This window comes from Lepidochelys kempii, chromosome 6 (assembly GCF_965140265.1).
Source record: "Lepidochelys kempii isolate rLepKem1 chromosome 6, rLepKem1.hap2, whole genome shotgun sequence".
In the NCBI taxonomy this organism is placed as follows: domain Eukaryota; kingdom Metazoa; phylum Chordata; order Testudines; family Cheloniidae; genus Lepidochelys; species Lepidochelys kempii.
This window is the reverse complement of record NC_133261.1, coordinates 35,333,034-35,342,528: the sequence shown is the minus strand read 5'-3', so window position 1 is coordinate 35,342,528 and position 9,495 is coordinate 35,333,034.

The following is a 9,495-nucleotide window of genomic DNA, read 5'->3' as shown; positions in this document are numbered from 1 at the left end:
TAGTCCTACTGAAATCAATTAGACTACTCATGTACTTAAAGATACATGTGCTTATTAAGTTCTTTGCCTGATCAGGGTTTCAGCTGGTAAAATCCTGCTAGACTTAGTTTCTGCAGCACCCACTGAACTCAAATGGGACTCAGCACCAGTTAGGAATTGGCCTAGTGGGAATTTTGTTGGAATAAGGACTAAGGGCTCTCCTTGACTTCATTGGGAATTAGATCAGGCTCAGAGCATGACCTGCAGAGTTTGACCCATGGTATAGGTTTGTCCTGAGTTTAGGGGATCTGTTCACAATAACATTGATCGCTGTATACTGCTGTCCTATGACTACAATAGCAGGTCTAACTTTACCACATGGGTGCCTGTATTTTACCAACTTGGAGCTTGGTCTCTTGCAGTGGATTTGAAACTATCCATTTTTAGTCTTGGGTATTTATACTGCTGTCAAATTTGGATTATTAGTGTTTTGGGCTATTTTCTATTTCAGTGATATGGTGCAGTACTCTCAGGGCCGTCCTTAGGCATACGCAACTGTGTAGAGCACCTGAAAATTTGGGGCACCACTGGGTCTTAATGTCCACCCTTCTTGCTTTTCTATCCCTGTTCTGACCCTTCAGGCAGGCTCCCACAGCTGGCTGCTGCAGCCTGGTGAGTCTTCCTCAGGAGGAGATCTAGCAGTTAAAAGTGAAAAAGCCTTCCAGCCTGCCAGACCTATTAGCACAACACTGAAACTGTTAAAGAGCCATTCAAGGGGTAATGAAGCCTTTTATCAGGCACTTGACAACCCCCAGTTTCTGAATTTACTGACAAAAACAGTTGTGCTTTACTGTAATATTTACTCAGAACATGTTAGTCTACAGGACCTTAGTTTAAAATGTGTTTTAAAAATATTTCATTAGTGAGTTGGTGAAGATTATAAAATCACATCTCTAAAAGAAAAGGAGTACTTGTGGCACCTTAGAGACTAACCAATTTATTTGAGCATAAGCTTTCGTGAGCTACAGCTCACTTCATCGGATGCATACCGTGGAAACTGCAGCCGACTTTATATATACACAGAGAATATGAAACAATACCTCCTCCCACCCCACTGTCCTGCTGGTAATAGCTTATCTAAAGTGATTTGTGCTGGAAATGGCCCACCTGATGATCACTTTAGATAAGCTACTACCAGCAGGACAGTGGGGTGGGAGGAGGTATTGTTTCATATTCTCTGTGTATATATAAAGTCTGCTGCAGTTTCCACGGTATGCATCCGATGAAGTGAGCTGTAGCTCACGAAAGCTTATGCTCAAATAAATTGGTTAGTCTCTAAGGTGCCACAAGTACTCCTTTTCTTTTTGCGAATACAGACTAACACGGCTGTTACTCTGAAACACATCTCTAAAAAAATCCTTGCACAGATTTTTTAGATGCACAATCATCTTTAGCCTTAAATGCTTGGATCTTCAGACATACCGTTTTTTAAATAAATCCTTCAAAAGACCACCCTTATCTAAAATACACATTTTAATTACTATAGTAAAAAAACCTTGCTTCCAAAGTTTTCCTGTCCTTTCTGTCCATCCCTTTCTCCCTTCATCCCCTCTCCCCCCAACCCCCCATTGAAGAAAGCCCTTAAAGGGACAACACCCCTTTCCTTCCAGATAGCTGGACAAAGAGTTTTCCTTTCTTTAGTTCTGGCTATCTGATGAACTAGTTTTAGGGTGACCAGACAGCAAGTGTGAAAAATCGGGACAGGGGGTGGGGGGTAATAGGAGCCTACATAAGAAAAAGACCCCAAAATCGGGACTGTCCCTATAAAATCAGGACATCTGGTCACCCTAACTAGTTTTAAGAAAACCCTCCAACAAAATCAGTACCTTAGTAAGATATAAAATCATTTGTTATGCCTAAAATCTTTAGAAACATATTTTTAAAAATTGGTGAAATTTCATAAACATGTCTATTGTTATGGAGATCACACAAAGTAAATTAGTGTTCCCTTTTTCTAAAAGCAATGAACATTGTAATGAACACACTAAACTTCTGTGACTGATTAATTTAAAATAATGTCTTTATTTCAGTGAGTTAAATATATAGTAATCTGGAATGATTACTTTATGAAGGCTTGAGAGTACATTTAAAATATAAAATCAGCTTAGAAATACTGATTAAGAAAATGTAAAACAGAGGAGAGTTGCATCATGTATTCCATAATATTTAATGTTGTATTCAGCAAAGCAGCTGGCTCACCCTCACTACAAAGATTTTGCAAATAAATGTCTGACAAACTTCAGGGCATATCAAAAAACCTGTGACTGACATTTTTTATTCCCAAGTTTAGTGCTTTTAATTAGGTATCTTCTGCATATCCATTCTGTGTGAGGGAGAAGGTACAGGGGTCTCTGCAGGGAACTCCGACTGCCCGCCACTGAGGTGGGCCAGGCGTCTCATTATCCTTTGCTGCCTCGTCCTTCCTCCCCCTTCTCCCCCCAGGGCTGCGAGCTCAGGCTGCTGTCGGGCACCAGTTTAATAATACTGCGTAGGGCCCCATAAATCCTAAAGACGGCCCTGAGTACTCTCCTGTACATACAGTATTTTATATAAGACCGCTCAATATATAGGCGAGTTGGACTGCACTGTATGATTCTGCCAATGTGTTGTACAAATGTCTTTCACTAAATAGGGAATATATTTGATGAAACGTATATGCCATGAGTTTTGTATTTTGGTACTTTATTCTTTCTGTGTTTGTTACTGTGCCAAATGTCGAATTAAAGTCTAAATAAAGTTTAAGCTGCTATTACAGTTTATTTGGTTGTGCCCTGAATACTCCAGTGATCTGTTTTTACAAGACTTACACTTGCAGCCATTGAAAATATGTAATAGGTCTCTGGCCTGAATAATCTAAAAAGTAGTTTTGTAAATCTTCCTGGAATTTATTCTCTGCAGTAGTGACATGAGTCATTTACCCTGTTAGCAGGACATGAGTCCCTTTGTGATTGCTTGCTTCCAAATGTGCTAAATAGCATGTAGCATATTGTTGTAAAGTAACAATGTTGGAACTTTATCTTATTTCGCTGTATATCAGATTGCAATAAGATCTTTGAAATGAATTTTGTTTGTTTCAATTTTACTTTTTTTAAAAAGAGCTGTTTACACTCACAATAAGTTTCCCCACCTTGTTGAGACAAATATAGGTAGGTTTAGAATAATATCAAGGAGACTTTGTGAATTTCAGACACTCCAATAAACATACTCCTAGAAACCTGGAAAGCAAAATAATTAGATGAACAAGATAGAAAGGTCATTAGTGGGTGGTTTAGTGGATATATTGCCTGCAACATATCAACAATAAAATAGCAGAAACCTAGGAGTTAAGCCTTCCCCAAGCTTTTAATTTTTATTTGAACAGTTTGTAGCACTGAGGCCTAAGAGTGTACTATGCAAACCTCTTTGTTTCAGAAGATGCTTAGTAGAAGATTTCAGAGTAGCAGCCGTGTTAGTCTGTATTTGCAAAAAGAAAAGGAGTACTTGTGGCACCTTAGAGACTAACCAATGTATGCATCCTCACGAAAGCTTATGCTCAAATAAATTGGTTAGTCTCTAAGGTGCCACTAGTACTCCTTTTCTTTTTAGTAGAAGATGTTGCTGGCCTCCTCATAATTTACAGGGTTTACTGTCACATTATCCTACATGCATATAATTATTGCTTCTCTAATCTAATGTCCTGCTGAGCTGATATTCCTCACTTGGATTAGAAATTCCTTTTGATCCCTCGCTTAGCCCTTCAGATATAACTTCTCCTTTTTGTCACATCACCAAATCTTTCTTTCTTTCTTTCTTTCTTTCTTTCTTTCTTTCTTTCTTTCTTTCTTTCTTTCTTTCTTTCTTTCTTTCTTTCTTTCTTTCTTTCTCATGTATTTCTGCTATCTGGGTGAACTAAACAATACAATTTGCTGACAAAAACAGTTGTGCATTACTGTAATATTTACTCAGAACATGTTAGTCTACAGGACCTTAGTTTAAAATGTGCTTTAAAAATATTTCATTAGTGAGTTGGTGAAGATTATAAAATCACATCTCTAAAAAAAATCCTTGCACAGATTTTAGATGCACAATCATCTTTAGCCTTAAATGCTTGGATCTTCAGACATACTGTTTTTTAAATAAATCCTTCAAAAGACCACCCTTATCTAAAATACACATTTTAATTACTATAGTAAAAAAAACTTGCTTCCAAAGTTTTCCTGTCCTTTCTCTCCATCCCTTTCTCCCTTCATCCCCCCTCCCCCCGCCCCCCATTGAAGAAAGCCCTTAAAGGGACAACACCCCTTTCCTTCAAATCCTTCAAAAGACCACCCTTATCTAAAATACACATTTTAATTACTATAGTAAAATAATGTTCTTTTAGGGTCCAATCCTGCATCACTAGAGTCAATGGGAACTTTGCAATTGACTTCAATGGGCTAGGATCAGACCTTTAGTTTATATGTGTATATACAAGACTAGCTCATCCCAAGATATGGGCCCTCACTCCAAAAACTTAAAAATCACTAATATTTTTTAAAAAATCGTATTAGATCATGTAGATTGCTAGGGTCCGCATTATCATAATCTAGATCTGGCATTTCTTCCATGCTACTAAACAACTCTGTCCAACCCTCTTCCCATTTCGTCTTCAAACGCCTGTGGGCGGTTGGGGGCATGATTTTTCAGTATGTCTGGAAAGGAAATAAATCTAGGCCCTGATCCAGCAAGGCACTTAAGCATGTGCTTAACTTTAGTGGAACTACTCAGATACTTAAATGCTTTGCTCAGTTGGGATCCTGTGCTCTAATGACCCATGTCTGAGAGTTGAGGGGTATGTGTGGAGAATACCCTGCCAGCAGTTCCCTCTTCCAGAATCAAAGCAGCTCCATGTCAAGCCCCTCTGAGACGGCATTTGTGGCAATACAGCACAGCAGAAGGAGGAGTTTCCTGGTAACCCTGGCCCAAACCACTTTAGTCTTTAAAAGTCAAAAGTGACAACTTGAATTCCAGCTGGAAGATACAGACGGCCAGTGCAGCTCAGAGTGCTGGTGTCACGTGCTTCCTATGAAAAGTGCTATTTAATAAGCAGCTTGTGCATTCCAGGCTCGCTACAGCTTCTGAATGGGCTCAAGGTGTAGCCTTACAGCAACCTAATCCTGGCAGGATAGTCACAACCAAGCACATCTAGGTCTATGTCTGAGACAAAGAGTTGCATTCACCTTACCAGGACATATGGAAAAACCCAGCCTGTAAGAAAAATTGACACAAGCGTCCCAGGAAGGCAGCTGGGAAACAGACAAAATCAGTTTTATTTCTCTCTAAATAAATTTTTTCTTTAAATCGCCTCCCACAAAATTTTTCACATTTGCCATGTTTTGTCCTAGTTTGGACAAAATTGTTTTCAAAAACACCCCCCACCCACCTCCAGGAAAGGATTCCCATTTTCCAGCCAGTTCTAAATAAGGGCTCTCAGTTTGTAAAGGTGATTCGCAAATAACATCCTTGACTAGAGGGGCTGATATAATTCTTGCCAATTCTTTCAGTTACTTCCCTCTACCTACTAGCAATATCTTTGCCTTGTCTGGATTGAGCCTGCATCAACTAGATCTCCTGTAGATCCTGGGTCATCCATTCTATTACACCTCCAGCACCAGGTATCATCCACATGCTGCAGACAACATAGCCCATATCTCCTTATCACTCTTTCTAGTGTTGATGCCAGTTCTGTGCTTAATCCACTAGCCCGTTGTCTCATCTTATTTCTCACTCATTCTGATATGACGCCCTCACATGCTGACCCTATTAAACTTATATTACTCTGTCCTTGGACCACTGCTTTTCTTCTCTAGCCCACATGGCTTGCGGGGGAGGAAGGGTGATTTGGGACCTGAGTAATCTCAAATGGGAAGTCTCTGTTCTTTGGGCTGAGGGAGCCAGGAAGGAAGGGGCAGTGAAGCCCTGCTTAGAAACAGCTTATACACCCTCAAAGTACATTCTTTAATACTGATCCCTTTTAAACAGTTGTGTGGCACAAGGATTTTATTCAGTACGTAACATTTAGGAGCCTGTGTGAAGATGGAGGGCCAGACCCAGAAGCTAGGCCTGCCAATTTGCACCAGCTGCAGATGTGCTCACAACAGTCTAGTGGTGTGCGGTGCTTACTGTGCTCAGATTGCTCTCTCAAGAGCTACTTCTCTATTGTTCCTGGCAAAATGTTTATTTTCCTCCAATTTCTGGTGCCACAATTACAAACAAATTGAATTTTTTCATGGCTCAATAAGCCTACAATCTGCAGCTTTCAGCTTGTAGATTTGTTTGTCAACAGGGTGGATGTTATGATGTTCTCTCTCTGATTACAAAAAGTCCACAGGAATCAGAGTTCAGCAAAGACACGGCACAAGAGGAAGAGAAGTTAGTTGTCATCCTTCCAAGAGTTGTTACAATTTTCAAGATGCTCAGAGCTCTTGAAAGGAAGAAAGCAAGAAAGGAAAGCAAAATCTACATACAGCCACTCCCAGCCAGTGGAAAACACAAAGCCCCATGCTAGACTCTCCCAATGGGAGCCTCTCCATTGACTTCAATGGGCTTTGGATCAGGCCCAAAGCCCATTTCACAGTAGGACTAGGAAATCTACCACAACAACAAAACATTGGCTTTCCCAAGCTCAAATGGAAATTCCATAGCCAAACCTCAGAACAACTATTACCAAGAGACCGGAAAGTCTTTTAGCAACTATAGCAGCATGTTCTGCATACTCATTAAGAGCAGACCCCTCTAGCCCAGCCTATAAGGAATATATTTCTGAGGAAGGCCAAATAGGTTATATGTTACAGAGATCATGCAGTAGCAAACCACTGTATCTATCACAGGTATTAAGAAGGCCCTTATTGCCATAATATCTGATTGCCTCATAATCCTTAATGTATTTATAGTCCTGTCAGGTAGGGAAGTGCTATTATCCCCATTTTGCAGATGGGGAACTGAGGTATGGAGAGAGTGAGGTGCAGATTCTGAAAGGTATTTAGGCTTCTAACTGGAGATCGTTACCATTCCACTATCATAACACTGAAATCCATGGAAGTTAGGAGCCTAAACACCTTTGAGGAGCTGGGTTAAGCGATTTGCCCAAGGTCACACAGGACGCATGTGAAGAAAGGAATTGAACACAGCTCTTTTGAATTCTAAACTAGCACCTTAACCAACCTTCCGCTCTTTATAAGAAAAGCTTCAACTGAGGCACAGCAGCTGAGATCTGGAAAGATCGGGGGAGAAGAAGCACTCAGCATGAGAAAGGGAGGCGGAGGAAAAGGCTAGAAAGGGGGCATTGAACTGGTGTTAGAGAAAACCCTTGAGGAGAGGGTTCGGAACCAGAAAAAGTCTTTATCGGAAGAGGTCCTGTGACTAGAGAGTCAGGGCAGTGTTGAGTCTAAGAGTGAACAGCGGGTCCTAATGCCAGCATCCAGTAGTAGAGGGAGGGCCTGGGTCCTCCCTATGGTGATAACTATATCAACAAGCTGAAGGCTGGGTGGACAAGAAGAGAAAGCCATAGCCCAATGAAGGTGAAGGTACTGGTCAGTCTAGGCAGGGAAGCCTGCATTAATGGGTGAAGGGCTACTGAGTCTCACGAGGACAGTAAGAAGGTGTTGTTTTGAATGTCATACCCTCTAAGGTGGCATTTTGAACCTTAGCCAGAGGGCTAAGTCACCTCAGCACAACAAAACCAACATGGGAGACCATCAGTCAGGAAGGAAGCAAACTGAGGCAGACTGGTGAGTGCAGCGGACAGAACCTACTTACACCAACTATTAAGACTGTCTTAGAAAAGTCTCAAGGCCTGATTCTGGGCTCTGCTGTGGCCCCCCTTTTGAATGGCTTAGTCATTATAATAGGGTTTCCCAACCAGCTTAACTGTCTCTCAGAGACTACCCCAAGTGCAGAGGTAGTGCAGGGCCAGTGTAGGTGACCCTATGCTTCACCCCCCACCATGAACTCTTTAGCTTAGGAGCATGCCTGGAGTGAGTCGGGGTGGGGGGAAGGGAGGGAATGCTATGCTGCAGTTAAGTTTGCACTGTGGATCAGCCGCCATAAGTCAGAGTAGCCCTCTGGAGAGGGCTGGCCTCCCAAAAAGCAAGACCAGTATTGTGATTCCTTGGCTTTCCAAAAAGGAACTGAAGAGGCAATCTCTGCAGACCAGAAATGACCATTCACATCACTACACTAACCAGCATTAGTGGTAGTGTCAGGACTCATCAGATGTTATGACCTTTTGCGATAGCTCCCTTTGCATCTTTTACACAATGTCTCGCTAAGTGTGTTGCCAAGAAATTCATTCCCTCAAGCAGGGAGGATTTCACAGTGGAAGGAAATCTAAAGGAGTTTAAATCCTCTTAATTCCAGAGAGATCTGGGTATTAAACTGAGTCAAAAATTCCATTTCTGGGAAATCAGTTTCAAAAGAAGATACCAAACTATTTCAGATTATTGCCAGCAAATATCATACTTCAAACAAAGAACATAACCAATGTTTTAAAGTCTAAAAGAGGAAGAGATCATTGTTTCCGCTCTCAAAACTGTCATCGGTGCTAAATCTGAAACATTTTTATACAGAGCTAAATCTCCCAAGACAAACAGCCTAAAAGCTGTAGCCGTTGTTGGGCTACAGGGAGAGCTCCCAATAATGGAACATTGTGAAATATTTTCTATATGTGGTTGAGCTAGTTAGTAAGAGGGAAGGATTTTCTGTTTATCTACAGCTCCCAGAACATGCAAAGTATAAACATTTTGTTTTTCATATTTTAGATGTAAGGCTTCTTATACACTAGTATGGTATCTTGCCAGTTCACACGAATATCTCACCCACCATTTCAACAGCACACATCACCTAGATCATGCTGTTAATTTTTAAGCAGAATGTTACTTTGACTTCAATGCAGAGTTCAGTTTAAAAGCTGATGGCATGATATGGCCTGTCCATTTACAGACCTGAACCGACAAAGACTTAAGCGCATGCTTAGCTATAACTACATAGTGGTTCCATTGAGTACTTTAAGTTAAGCACATGCATAAGTCTTTGCAGGATCAGATGCTGGGGCCTAAAGCAAAGCCCTTCTGAAGAAACGGGACTCTTTCCACTGACTTCAGTAGGTTTTGGATCAAGTCCTTACATTATTTATTGCTTGATCATAGCGAAAGTCAAATGACAAATTACACTGACTTTGATTGACCTGCATATTCAAATCTCCGTATACATCCAAAATTACCAATAGTGACATCTACTAGAAAGTAGGAATTTTTTTATGGTAGGCCAAATTCTGTCCTCTTGTCCACTAATGCAACCTCACAGACTTTAGGGGGCTGCCCAGTGTAACCAAATGTCAGAATTTGGCCTAGTCTATTTTTTGATGGACTCAATAATTGTACTGTTATTTTAGCAGCTTCCAGCACTGTCTGCAAGAAGATAGTACAAGCATGTGCAAAT